The sequence below is a fragment of the Protopterus annectens genome, chromosome 8.part0 (assembly GCF_019279795.1).
Source record: "Protopterus annectens isolate FY-2018-M chromosome 8.part0, PAN1.0, whole genome shotgun sequence".
Taxonomy (NCBI): Eukaryota; Metazoa; Chordata; order Ceratodontiformes; family Protopteridae; genus Protopterus; species Protopterus annectens.
Genome location: NC_056741.1, coordinates 771,469,794 through 771,484,445, shown reverse-complemented (window position 1 = coordinate 771,484,445; position 14,652 = coordinate 771,469,794). Strand labels below are relative to the sequence as shown.

Below are 14,652 nucleotides of genomic sequence, written 5' to 3'. Positions count from 1 at the left end.
AAGTTACCTCACAGGGTGGACCTGCTTGCACAAGACAAGGAATCTCTAATCCATCCCTACCTGTCCACTCTTGATCTGACACTGTGGGTGATGGGATTTTAATTTTCATGTAGACACCTTTTTTCTGAAGGCATGCTTAGGGTCCTGCAGGAGGGCAGGAAAATCCTACTTATCCAAATTGAAGAGGTTTTCTTTTTGGTGTCTTTCTTGTAACCTGGATCCACTTTCTGTGGATGTCCCTTTGGTTCTGTCTTATCTGTGTGTATTGCTGAATGCTGGTTTGACATATTTTATTGAGGCCCACTTAGCTATTTCTGCTTGTCTGCTTCTAGCACACCTTTAGCTTCTAGATTTGAGGCTAAGCAATTTCTTAAAGGTGTCCTTCTTAGTAGACCTCCCTGGAAGCCTGCCCCTCTTTCCTGGGACCGTAATTTTGTTTTGGAGAAATTGACTTGGGCTTCTTTTGAGCCTGCTGCTTCAGCTTCCTTACAGCATTGTTCTTGAAAGACTGTTCTTTTGCTAGCCCTTACTTCTGCCAGGTGGGTGTTTGAGCTTCAAGCCGTTCATACTAATCTTTCTTTTTTCCCAAAATGGTGAATGAGTTGTCTCTTAATCGGTCTATTTACCCACTTTTTTCCCTTCTCCACAGTCTGCTTGTGAGAAGGTTTTTTACAGTTTGGATGTGCATAGACAACCCTTATTTTATTTGGATAAGAGCAAAGTTTTTCGCAAATGTGATCAGCTTTTTGTTACTTCTTATCATAGCTCTTCGGGATTGCCTATTTCCAAGCAAACTATTTCTTGTATATCTAAAGCCATTTCTTTTTGTTATTTTTTTTCATGGCAAGAGACTTCCTTCTACTGTTAAGGCTCATTCTACTAGGGTTCTTCTGGTGCTTTTTTCAAGGGTTTAGATACTAACTTTATTCTTAAGGCAGCTACCTGGTCTTTTGGGCATACTTTTTACCAAGCACTATAAGTTGGATGTGATATCCAGGGCTAGAGCTGGTTTTGATAGGGCCATCCTTCAAGGGTTCCTAGATGTCTCTGCTAGCCCGTCCTCCTCCCTGTCTTCTTCTTCAGCTTTGCACTCTTCCTATTGTAAGGAATACTGCAACAGTGAAATGGAAGGACATAGAACAGTTGTGTAAAATCTAGATCTCCTTCTCTTCACTGTTGCAGTATTCATTTCCTTCCTCCTCCCCCTGTTTTTTTTCCTTTCTGGAAGTACCTGGTACCCTTCTAATTCCTAGACTGGCGTTCCTACTGCAGCTCTCATTTCTGAGCATGGTACATCCAAATGTCACCTTTATGCCCTACTCTGTCTTTGGGAAGCATACGTGTGACATACTATGTACCCTTAGCAGCCTAAAGATTTTGGTATACTGGCCGGACATCGGGCCGCCCTTGGCAGGGGATCCTATTGTAAGGAATACTGCAACAGTGAAGAGAAGGACATGTGTCTGTGTGTGTGTCTGTGTGTGTGTCTGTGTGTGTGTGTCTGTGTGTGTGTGTCTGTGTGTGTGTGTGTCTGTGTGTGTGTGTGTGTGTGTGTGTCTGTGTGTGTGTGTCTGTGTGTGTGTGTCTGTGTGTGTGTGTGTCTGTGTGTGTGTGTGTCTGTGTGTGTGTGTCTGTGTGTGTGTGTGTCTGTGTGTGTGTGTGTCTGTGTGTGTGTGTCTGTGTGTGTGTCTGCATCTTTTTGTCCCCTTCTTTGTGCGCCAAAAGTTTTGTTTCATTTTGAAACATTTTTGTTTTTTTATTACAGAATAATTGACATAACAGTGCTACAAAAGCCATTGTGTTGTTTTTTTCCTTTAGAAGATGAACTTGCCTTGTTTGCTGGATAAAAAAAAATGTAAATATCCTCATATTTTTGGTTCTTCCTTCCAGCTTAAAATGTTTCTGTTGACTGATAGAAATTGGCACCTCAGATGGAATTTTTTTTATCAATTATTTTTTTCTTCATTTTACATGACTGATGATAGTGAATAATATAAGCAGTGGATATGATATCTGGGCAGCAACAAAATAAACAGTAGGATAGCCAGAAGATAACATTTGGTAATAGCTGCAAATCAACAAACAGTGTAGCAGTCATCCCAAGTAATGATGAAGTAAGAGATTAACTCTGAATGATTGCAGGATATCAGGATTACAGACTTTTCTACCACCTCTTTGGAATTCCCCCTGTTTAGTACGTAAGGAAACTTTAAGTCATAGTCAACAAAAAAAAAAGTTATACATGCCTTTGAAGTGCATTTTTTTATTATCTCAAATGGAAAATCTTGTTTCTTTGTATTCTGCACACCTGTAACGTTCATAAAATGTTTGCCACTTATGTCAGCACTGAAAAGAAAAATGTGTGTGTCTTTCCTTCACACTTTTGCAGTTGCCCTATACAAACCCAAATTTATGTCAGTACTTTGTGTCTATTATGCTGATTTTTGGCATTGGTTCAGGTGCTTGTTCCTCCTAGCAGCAGTCTGAGCTCTGATGTATCCCAGAAAGCAGCCTCTCGCTCACTGCTTGCGTCTGATTGTGGACATTAGACATCATGCATTCAGCCATGCTTGTACTTTGCCTTCATATGACAGCTGTACTCATGGTTTTTAGTTTCATTCAGACAAACTGGTCATAGAAAAGTACATCTCTGGTGTTTACCTAATCAGACAAATATCTCTGTGACCAGTTGATTGAAAACACACCACAATAAACAGAACATGCTGGAGGGATAGATTCCTGTCCCAGAGACTTCCCATACACTGGAACAAACTACCTATCTATATCAAACAAAGCTCCTCATTAGCACTGTTCAAGAAAAATCTTGATGATTGGATGGGAGATAGGAAATTCACCCCGGGGATCACTTCTGTGGCTCTGCTCGACAGTGGCACAGGAAGATAATTTTCTTGGGTGGCGAAAGCCAGGGTACCTTTGGCTAGGCTTATATAGGCCCTAGGGCCAATAGCCTAGTACCTACCTATGAACTTTGGGAGAATTGTGTCTGTGCATTAAATCCTGACATGGTGTTCTGGCAGACTTTCAGTAGTACTCTTGGACATACCCACATTGGTGTCATATTTTGTTTTTGGCTTCACTCTTACCTGACTGACAAGCATTATGATCATTTCTTTTGCCACATGAAATTTTTAAATCACTTGGCAGCATTTTATCTTGAAATGTGTCTCATGTTTCTGTTTTGTATGTTAACTTGCACTATTGAATTGCTAACCTATTGTCATCCCTTTATGTAGTTCTATTTTTTTTTTTTTTTTTGTGCATTTGGCTTTTTTCCTTTAGGTGTAATAAAAGTGCATAGTGTCAGCTATGTTTTGCATGTAGAAAATTAGCATATGTGTTGCAATGGCAATGAAACCACAATGCAAATAAGCAGCTGCTTTTCTAAATAAGTTGTTTGGCTTACCTTGAATACTTTGCTGGTGTATGTAAATCATTACCCAATACCTGCCTTGACATCATTATGTGGACATGGTCAAAGAGAAAAACTGAATAGACTGTGAAACTAAAATGTCAAAGAAGACACTATAGATTTTTTTTTTTCAAAATCAGTTATAGCTGTAATACTAGGAGTGTAACTGGAAATTAGTTGTAAAACAAAAATTTTGGAAAGAGAAGCAGTGCACATTTAATAAAATATACTTTGCAGAGTATGTCTGCATCAGTTCATTTTTGCCATGCATTATTTGTAGTTTAGGATGAAATTCCGATTTTTTTACGGTACTGTTTAACTTTGATATCCTAATTTGGCTGTTGCCTTTATGAACTGTTTACTGTTGATTGCCACTGGTTTTGAATTTCTTGTTCTAATGAATTCATATAATTTCACAATTTACATGCTTTGAATTTCTGTAGAGCAGTAGCATTTTAAGTTTAGGTTCTTTCTTCCTTGACCTGCACTTGGTCTCTGGGTTACTATTAAGAAGTACTAAATTTGTCATGAGTTGCAGGTAGTGCAAGTGTGAAATGCTCAGTTTAATAGTTTTCTCCTTCAACGTACATTACTGTAAACGTTTACATTAAGTACTAGTCTTAACACTCAACTGTCTGCAATGTTGCCTCTATTGGTCTTTCTTGAGCCCCCACCCAACTATCCTTTACTATTGGGAACTAATCTTTGCGTTATTGTAAAATATGAATCTGTTCTTCTAACATATTGTGATAATCAAGACAGATATACAAAACAGGACTTGTCCTGTCATTGAATCCTTTTCACCTTGCTGCTTCTGTTCAGACAGTTTTCACTTTATTTTGAGCTTGCCTCCATATATGGTCCATTTTCATATGTTAGCTCTAAAATGGACATTTTACTTCCAGTGTCTGCAAAGTCTCAATTTCTTCTTTGATGTTTTCCTTATTGCCACCACTATGTAAATTTGTCTGATTTGATGCATCATAACCTGCACCGTGGAGAATGGTTTCAATGTTCCTATCTACCCTGTTGTAGTTCTTCTCATTGAATGCATTTCTGCAGAACTCTAGGGCCCACAGTAGATGTTCCGTGATGTAAGGATGCTGAAAAAAGTGTCAGTGTCGATCTTTGTAGCATAACCTAAAACATTTTAAAGATTTCACATTTCCTTACAGTGACAATTTGATGGATCCTGCAGCCCATGCAATTAACCAGTTTCTTTTTCTGTAAGAGTTGTAGCCCTTTGCTAACTTAATTGGTAACGGTAGCCTGTTCTGTTCATTGGTTACTTTCAGAAAAACTGACTTTTTCATTTTATCTCCTTTGACTGAATGCTATGCTTCTTATCCTTAAAGGCCTTAAGGCTGTCTTCTAGAGCTTTGCTGTCTTCTAGTAAATTCAGGCAGTTTGATGACCATGTGTTACTTGAATAATTAACTGGCGATGAAAAGAATATACTGTTACTGCCTTTAAAGTGACTAGATCAGGAACAGAGTTACTAGCCAGGACATCATCTTAACAACAGCCTACATGCTGAGGAATACACTTGAGAGAGATGTTCACTAGGTCTGACTTTTGGAACTTTGGTTTCAATGGTTGGTGTTAAGAACATTTTCTGTAGCTGGGGCACTATTGAGATGTGCCTGTTCGATATATAACAGAAGAGTATGTTTTCAGTGGATGTACAAAATCTTCAGTATATGTGTGTGTATATATATATATATATATATATATATATATATATATATATATATATATATATATATATATATATATGGGTCCACTTTGTAATTTCAAAATACTGAAATCCCAGATTTCAGTATTTCGAACTTACAAAGTCGAATACTCTCATTTCCGAAACCGGCAGAAGCACTAGTGGTTCATCAATGGGAGAAAGACTTCATATTCAATGACCCTAGGTTTAGGAACGTTACTTTATATAGGCGTTTTGTAGACAACATCTTGATTTTTTGGAATGGTGGCATAGATATGTTGCAGGAGTTCATATGTTATATGAACTCTACCACTACATTTTTTAGTTTTACTTATGAATATTCCACTGTAAGTGCAAATTTCCTGGATATTACTATCACAAAGGAGATGAATAACAGCTTAACTACCACTCTATATAAAAAATCTTGTTGGAAAAATAGCATTCTACATTATGATACTCTACATCCACGTTATGTATTTCGTAATATTGTAAAAGGACAAATGACCAGAATACTTAGACTCTGTAGTAATGAGCAGGATGCCATGGAATTAATAAAACACCAAACAGAATATTTTGTAGATAGGGGCTATCCTCCTGACTTTGTCAGCAGGGTAACAAATACTCTCCTTGCAACACCAACTTGTAAAAGAAGAGAAGGTCGCATCCCATATGCAAGAGAGAGCAAGAAGGGTATGGCATATGGGATCAAATATACCAATGATGTTGAGCAACTAACTAAGATCATTAAAGGTAATTGGAAGATACTGCTCCTGGATCCATTCTTGTCACAAATGGTTGGGAAGGAACCTATATTTAGATTTAATAACTGTCTAAATATTAAGAGGTTACTTTGTAAAGAAAAACTAGATGTTCCCCCTGCCGATATAAGAGCAAATTTTAAGACAGGTACCTATCCATGTAGTAGATGTTCATTATGCAAATACATCACTAAAACGCAAGGATTTGATATACCAGGTATAAATATGGTTTTTAAACCTACCTTCTATGCTACATGTGATACACATAATGTCATCTATTTGGCAACCTGCAATCTATGTAGTGCATACTATGTGGGGATGACATCACGTAGATTGAGGGATCGTATATACAATCATGTGTACGATATAAAAAAGAACAACGTTACAAATGCTTTAGCCATGCATTGTCATGATAGACATCAGCATAGTTTTAGTTTTCTGGTATTACAGGTTGTAAACGTTAATAAAAGAGAAGGGGATCTTATAGGAACCATTGAGATGTTTGAATTAAGATGGATATTAAGATTAAAGGCTCATATTGAACCAGGACTTAACTCAATGGTCAGTATTCGTCCTGTTCTCTTAGGGTCCTCGTAACATAATTTGCTGTAACTCACCTTCTTATTCAACCTTGCATATTAGTATTTTAACAACTCAGGTCAATATAGGAAGTTTATTTTTATAACAACCCTTTATATTATAGCTCATTCTCTGGTTTCCCTGCCTATGACCCAGGTTTTACATTGCTATATGCCAATGTCATTGTTGCACTACAAACAAGCATGATACCATTCATGTTTGATCTTAGCTTCAGGAATTTTGCTCACATTTTTATTATATATAGTTGTACATATTAATCTCAGCTTGACATAGATATACAACATCCAGTAGTTTAAATTACATCCATCGAAATATTTTTTATATGAATATAAATGGATAATCAAATAAGATATGAGCACTAATTAAATATGTATTTCATGTTTTGCCTTTATGTATGTTTAACATCTGAATCCTTGAATCTTGAACTGACTGATAATCGTTTTATTTTTATATGCACGATTAACTAGTCGATACTAGGCAATAAGCAGCATTTGCATTGTTTATATACGACCATCATATTATTCAGGTATGGTTCCGTAGCAATGGAACATTTTTAAATCCATGACGGTTTTGATTATTTTGCCGTTAAACATGAGGCATGGTTTTTAAAGCATAGGCAATATATTTTCCAGTCAGGTTAGTAAACACTAAATGTAGTATTGTTGTCAAAAGCTAATATCTTTTATTGGAATTCCTGACTGATATATTAGTATGTGACATATGACCTTAATAAAATACTATTTTTGGTTTGCAGCATATGCCGCTTAACGAATTTTGCTATTAACTAGTTGATGCTAGGCAATAAGCAGCACTTGCATTGTTTATATATGACCAAAATATTATCTGGGTATAGCTTCGTAGCAATGGAATATTTTTTCCCATGACGGTTTTGATTATTTTGCCGTTAAACATGAGGCACGGTTTTTAATGCATAGGCAATATACTTTCCAGTTAGGTTAGTAAACACTAAATATGAGTGTTTTTGTCAAAAGCTAATATCCTTCATTGGAATTCCTGACAGATAATTAGTATGTGACAAATGATCTTAACAAAATATTTTTGGTTCGCAGCATATGCGGCCTATTGAATTCTGTTATTAAAGCCTGTGGATAATATGGAGAGAAGTTTTAATATTGAAAACATATATATAACTTATGATATATATTTTATTAATGTTATTTTTATTGATGATGAATTATGCGTTTTCATATGCAAGGTACTTGTATGTTTGAGCTCTGATACTTGGTAGCTATCAAGAACCTTTGCTGCTTTAAATTTTGGAATTACTACAGTTTTAATTGTTTAATTATTATTCAATTGATTGTTTAATTGAAATCTGTCTTTGTATATAAGAGTGATTTTTTTCTGTTTAATTGTAACCTGATGAAGCGCACCTGAGTGTGCGTGAAAGCGCTCGTTCTACATTAAATATTTTTACTTTTCATGGTGGTTCCTTGCAGTTTATTTATCTTCAAACGAAATTCAAAGTACCGATATTTTGAATTTCTGCTTTCGGTGGTACAAAATGTGGATGTTTAGGTTTTATTTTGGTAAGTTTGTGTGTGTTACTATGTTGGTTAGGGGTTTAGTGTGTGTAGGTGTGTGTTGTGACTGTTGTGTGTGTTTGAGGGATAGTAAGATATGTGTGTGTGAGTTTCATTTGTGTTGCTGTTTGTGCGATCTCTGAGTTAGAATATACAAGTAGGGGGCGAAGCCTCCCATGTGGGGGGTGCAGGGGAGCTTGCCCCCCTGCTTATATGTAGTTTAGATTACTTTGATTGGGGGGGGGGGTTTGTGCATGTTTGTATGCGCTGTATATGTAGCGTGAGTACGGGATTTTGAATTTCACGGTTGTGTGTTTACGAGTTTGAGAGTTTTGGTTGGGTTTTCGGCTTTGTGGTTTCGGAATACTGAAATTCTGGATTTCTGTATTTCGAAATTACAAAGTAGACCCATATATATGTATATATAAAAAATCAAATAGAACACACTGTGAATTTGTAATTAAAATATATAATACCTGTAATTAAGAACAATAGATGATTATTAACAATCTATACAGTTTCAACTTTAGGGGATTTTACTTGATATCACACGGTAGATGTAAGTAAACAATATTGTATAATACTTGTCAGTAACTGGCCTAATGAAGCTGTTAAATTAGTTTAGTAGTGGTGGAAAAACTGGTAAATTATTCAGGCTAAATCTTTTATATGCTTTGATTTGCTGCTTTATTTGTGCTTATAAGTAAGCTGTCTTTCAAGTAGTATGTGGGCACCCATGTCAGTCTTGAAGGGAGACTGGCTGCAGGCACTGTGTGCTGTTTGTCTTTTGTTTGAATTCTAGATTGAGTTGCACTCTGAGAGGAATTGCTCACAGGCAGACCGTATTCAGATAAATTGCCACTTGCAGTAGTCTTTTTTGTCACCAGAAGACTGGCAGCTATGTTTTACTGCATTTTTAGATGGTCTGCTAACTGAATTCCTTTTACAACTGTAATTACTGTTCATCTGCTTCTTTTTTTCATTTTACTTGTTTGCTGCACTTGAAAAACACTAGTATAGACTAGGTTCAGGTTTTTGCTTAATCTAGTACTGTTTGTGACATTTGGAGCTTGTAAAACAGTTTATCCTTTGTGTAAAGCGGCCCCCTGTGCCATCTTGGGAGGAGGTTACAGTTTGGACTGATCTAGCTAGAGTTACTGTTGCAAGGCCCTGTTTAAGGTGTTTTGTTTGTATCATTTGAACTTTGGATGTTTCCTGTTTTTGTGCTTTAAAAAGCCTCTGTTTGAACCAGTCTGTGCTTGTTTGCTCAAAGCTGCAGTGAATTTAGGCCTTCTACCCTTGCTCTGCTGTTTTTCAAATACCTTCTGAGAGACTACAAAAGATAAGTGCTTATTTTAGCTGTTTTCTGCACTTTCTGATCAACTAAAATAATATTTGCTGCATATCTGTTTAAACAGTGCAGCTGTATTTTACTGCATTTTTAGACTGTCTGCTAAATGAATTACTCTTACAACTGTAATTAGTGTTCATCTGCTTGTTTTGTTCATTTTCTTTTTGTTTGCTGCAGTTTAAAACCACTAGCATAGACTAGGTTCAGTTTTTTGCTAAATCTAATATTGTTTGTACCCTTTGCAGCTTGTAAAACAGCTAATCCTTTGTCTGGAGAGGGCCCCCTGTGCCATCTTGGTAGGAAGTTACAGTTTGGACTGATCTAGCTAGAGTTACTGTTGCAAGGCTCTGGTTAACTCATTCACTCTGGAGCAGCTCAGAAAATGCTGCCTGCTTACTTCCACCATAGGAACAACAGTGCAGCCTAAGCTCATTTTCAGAAAATCCATTTCTAATAACATACAGAAAACAAATGTTCATAACTCTTTATAAGAGCTAGACTAAAAATGTAAGCGCGAAAGTTGTTCAGCAGACACTGACCTCTCCAACAGTGTAAATTTTGATAGTGCACATCAAAGTCGTCATTAAATATTTGGCAAGAAATGTTGATATTGTGCATATTTTTTACCTTTTTGGAAAAGCAAAGCACAATATCTTGGTCAGTGTACCATGTAGACCCATACAATTTGTATTGAATTTGTTAGTATGAATGTCAGCTTTAAAGTGATACCTTAACCATTACTGTGTGATGCTCCTTTATGGAGATATTCACAGAAATATGATTAATATAATATTTCTCATAATTGATAAAGCATAATATCTCATTACCTGTAACAGCCTACATATCAGTGTAGAAGTTGTGCATCTGATTGTTAGCTTTAAAATTATGCATTATTTGTGTGATCGCCATGCTCCCTTGCAAAGATATGGGCATAATAATGAGAAGTATTGGAAATGTATAATTTTCATAATCGTACAAGATTAAAGCTGTGATAATCTGTACATGTGTACAGACACAGTTCTTTTACCATGTTGTAAGCCGTAACACTGTCTTCAAAATGAGGTATTACTTGGCACACTGTCATGCTCCCTTGCAAAGTTATTTACCAAAATATGAAAAAAAATCATAATTTCCATAACCTAAGTCCGAAACGAGCTTTGATATCTGCACATGTGTATACCATACAGGCACAATTCTTTTACCATGTTGGAACCAACAATACTGTCTTCAAAATGAGGTATTACTTGGCACGTTCAGATGCTCCCTTGCAAAGTTATTTACCAAAATATGAAAACCATCATAAGTTCCATAACCTAAGTCTGAAACAAACTTTGATATCTGCACATGTGTACAGCATACAGACACCATTATTTTACCATGTTGGAACTATCAATACTGTCTTCAAAATGAGGTATTACTTACCACATTCAGATGCTCCCTTGCAAAGTTATTTAACAAAATATGAAAAAATCATAATTTCCATAACCAGAGTCCTAACAAAACTGATATCTATACATGTGTACAGCATTCAGAACCAGTTTTACCCTTTAGACCTATACGATTTTAAATGGTACACAATGTTAAGTTGTCAATCTCGCATTCATTCTTGCTGGATGGGTTCGGAGCCGAACCTCTGCTCCGACTCGGCTCATTACTAAAGCTCGAGAGCTATTTTTATCGTCTCGTGGCTATCCTATGTCCCATAATGCTAGGCATCATATACCCAGATCTCGTTTGCCGCTTCAGCTATGAGGTTGCGTTTTTCACCGACAGTAGGTCGTATTAAAAATTTTTTATATTTGCAGTTAGTTTTTGTAAATTTTCTCTTAGTAGTTTTTGTCCTAGTAGTGTTAGTAGTGTACCGACTAGTTTTCCCCTCCTTTTCCCGGTAGTTTCTTCTCTCTTTCCACCCTTAAGGTGGATAGGGCCTTCAGTCCTTTTCTTTAGTTGGTAGTTGGGGGATTCCCTTTGTGTGTGTGTGTGTGTGTGTGTGTGTGTGTGTGTGTGTGTGTGTGTGTGTGTGTGTGTGGAATATTGTTCCCTTCCCTATAGTGAAGTTTAAAGTAGTTGTTGTGTGGGTCTTTTCAAGAGTTTTTGCGTGTGTTTGTGCTTTGTGTGCTTGACTAGACGTTCTGTCCCGGTGCTGTGGTATCATGTCCATGGATACCAAGGTCTCAGGATTTAAGAAGTGTGACTCGTGCTGTCAGAAGATGTCTCTGACAGACGGTCACACTTGTGTATATTGCTTGGGCCCTCTGCACCTGCAGGGCTCTTGTTCTGTTTGCCATGCCTTCAGTCCAAGAGTCCTGCAGGAACGCAGAAACAAGCTCATCCTTAGGGGCTTGCTAAAGCCTGAAGGTTCTCCGAAGCCTCCGTCCGGTAGACCTTCTAAGCCCGCCAAACAGTCGGCTCCATGTCCGGAGCCGGTGCCGAGTGGACCTCCTATCTCGTCGGTTCCAGACGGAACCGATGCATCGAGGCCTCAGTCGGCTCCGACTTTAGTGTCGGAACAGTCTCCAAGCTGAAAACGTTCCCGATCTCCTTCCTTGGAGTCGGTGCGTTCGGCCCCATAGTCCCCTTTACTATCAGAGTGGAGCTATAGGTCTCACTCCTCTCGGTCTTCAAGGCTGTCGGATCACGACCTTGAGAGGGTAGTCAGTAGGCTCTTAGTCACAGGCGCTGGCCCAGATGTTGCATAGCCCTTATCAGACAGTAGCTACCCCAATGCCTGCTCCAATTCTCCTCCGACTCTTCCTTTGAGCTCTGAGCCGGAGGTCGTCGGGGTTAGCACCGTTGGGGCGTCGGAACCGATACCACTCTTATCGGCTCCTTCGTCTGCTCCGATCCCTTCCTTGGTTCCGTCCTTGGAGGGATCCGGGCGCCGAGACTCCCTCATCGGCTCCGAGGGGGCGAGTGGCATCGGACCCTTGTCTGTCCCCGTTCTCCCTCTCGGAGCCCCGATGCAGGTGAGTTCGGCCTCGGAGCCATCCCTCTCGGTGCCGGGGGGGAGCCCTTATCTCTTCAGAGTTGGGTCCCTCTTCCTGCCTGATAGGGGTGCCTTTGAGGTCATGAGGAGCGTGCTGGCTCCCATACCGGCGCAACGGTCGACCCCGTCGGCCCCTCCCCCTATGGTGCCTGCTTCGGCCTCTGCCTACCCTCCCGACCCAAAGTGTGGAGAACCAACGCTCCAGGTAGCCCCATTGGGCGTATCCTCCTCTTCCTAGGCCTCCCCGGATCCTGCAGGGGAGCCCTCTCAAAAGAGAACATGCAAGAGGAAGCATGTAGACTCCCCTGAGTCAGTCACACATCAGACACAGACCTGGATGAGTCTGAAGGGTCCCCAAGGTCCCCCTCTGAGGATGTCTCCTTTTCTGACATCCTGGAGATTCTCAAGCAGAGGGGGAACTGGTCTGCCCTCGACCCTTCCGAGGACGAGTTGGTGTACCTAGATGCATTTGGTTCTCCCCCTTCCACCTCCTGGATGTCTCCGCCTTTTGACCTACTCATGGATGTGGTGGCTCGAAAGGCGTGGACGGCTCCGGATATTATGGAACCAACTCCCCGGAGGCCTACAAAATTTATTACAGCCCGTTCTGATAGGCAGTTTCTAACTAAGGGCGTCCCTGTTGATGCCATGGTGGTGGCGGCGGCCACTAAGAAGAAGTTGGCTGACCCTTCAGTACCTGTCCATCCTCCTAATAAGAAATCTAGGACTATGGACAGGTATGGTAAGCGGATGTTTTCTTCAGCGACCTTTGCCATGCGGTCACTGAATTATTTGTGCCATTTCACCCGTCTTCAGAGAGACCTTCTCAAAGAACTAGGTGATACCTTACAGGACCCATCAGCTGCGGGATCTCAGGAAAAGATAAACTCCCAGCTGGCGACCCTGAACTCGATTGTCAACTCGTCCATGCGGCTCATTTCCTATGCAGCCGATGGAGCGAGTAGGGCTGCAGGCACGGGCGTTGCTCTAAGGCGACACACTTGGAAGCGGCTTTGTAACTTTGCTGACCCCTTCAAGGCATCCTTCACTAACACCCCCTTTGATGGTTCTACCTTGTTTGGACCTCAAGTGAAAGATACATTGACCAGGTGCGATCAGGAAGGCACTCTACCGTGGGAGTCTGTTTTTCCACTCCTCCTAGACCATATCCTAAGGGTCACAAGGGTGTCCTAGACCATATCCTAAGGGTCACAAGGGTGGCAAAATGTGGTTCCGCAAACCGCAAGGAGTACTGCCTGATGCACGTGGTGAGCTTCCCTCCAGGGGCAGAGGAGGGAACAATAATAAACGCCACCCAAGGGGCAGGGGGGGTCCGCAGAATCAGGGTAGCAGAGCTGACAAACCCTTCCAACACCCCTGAGGAGTTGCCCGACTGTCCACCTTTGGAGGCAGTCTGGGGAAGACTATCACTGTACCCAGAAGCCTGGCATTCCCTCACACAAGACAAATGGGTACGGTCGATCATATCCGAGGGTTACAGCAATCACATTACTCCCCCTAGCTCGCTTTCACATGCGGATCCTGCAGTGGATGCTATTATCCCAGTGGTCCTTTCAACAGCTTCCAAATGTCACACGGCATTCTAATCACTCAGTTATGCAAAAGGCACCTTTCTTGGTGGATGGTCTCCCCTCCGGTACTTCAGGGCAGACCTTTTGTCCTTCCTCCTCCTGTTGCCACTGTGACAACGGATGCCTCCCTGATCGGGTGGGGGGGGGCACTTTCAAGGCAGGACAGTCCAGGGCACATGGCAACCCTTCAAATGCCACCTGCACATAAATGTCTTGTAAATGAGAGTGGTACTTCTAGCTTTGCGGGCCCTTCAAGACACTCTACCCACCGGGACTATTGCAATTCAGACAGACAATATGTCTGTAGTGTGGTACATCAACAAGCAGGGCGGAGCCAGATCCTACCCCCTATGTCGAGAAGCACTCGGACTTTGGCAGTGGGTGATCTCTTCTCAACGGTTTCTGGTAGCAACGCACATCCCCGGGAAGTCCAACGTCATAGCGGACAGGCTGAGCAGAGCCATTCTCATGCCCCACGAGTGGCGTCTCAACCAGCTAGTAGCGGAAAGAATTTTCAGAAGGTGGGGTCAGCCTTGTTGCGACCTTTTCGCAACCCCTCAAAACAGCAAGTGCCAAGACTTCTTCACCCTCTTCCCTCTCCCAGGTCCCCCCCCCCAGAGACGCTCTAGTCCACGATTGGCCCCGGGGTCTTCTGTACGCTTTTCCCCCTTTTCCCT

General features: G+C 40.6%; 1 protein-coding gene across 3 annotated transcripts in view; it reads left to right on the top strand.

The window, feature by feature from the left end:
* The window catches only part of LOC122809037 (torsin-1A-interacting protein 2-like), a 773,156-nt gene that overhangs the window by 295,856 nt on the left and 462,648 nt on the right, over positions 1-14,652 (top strand). The gene's annotated exons all lie outside the window — the stretch shown is intronic.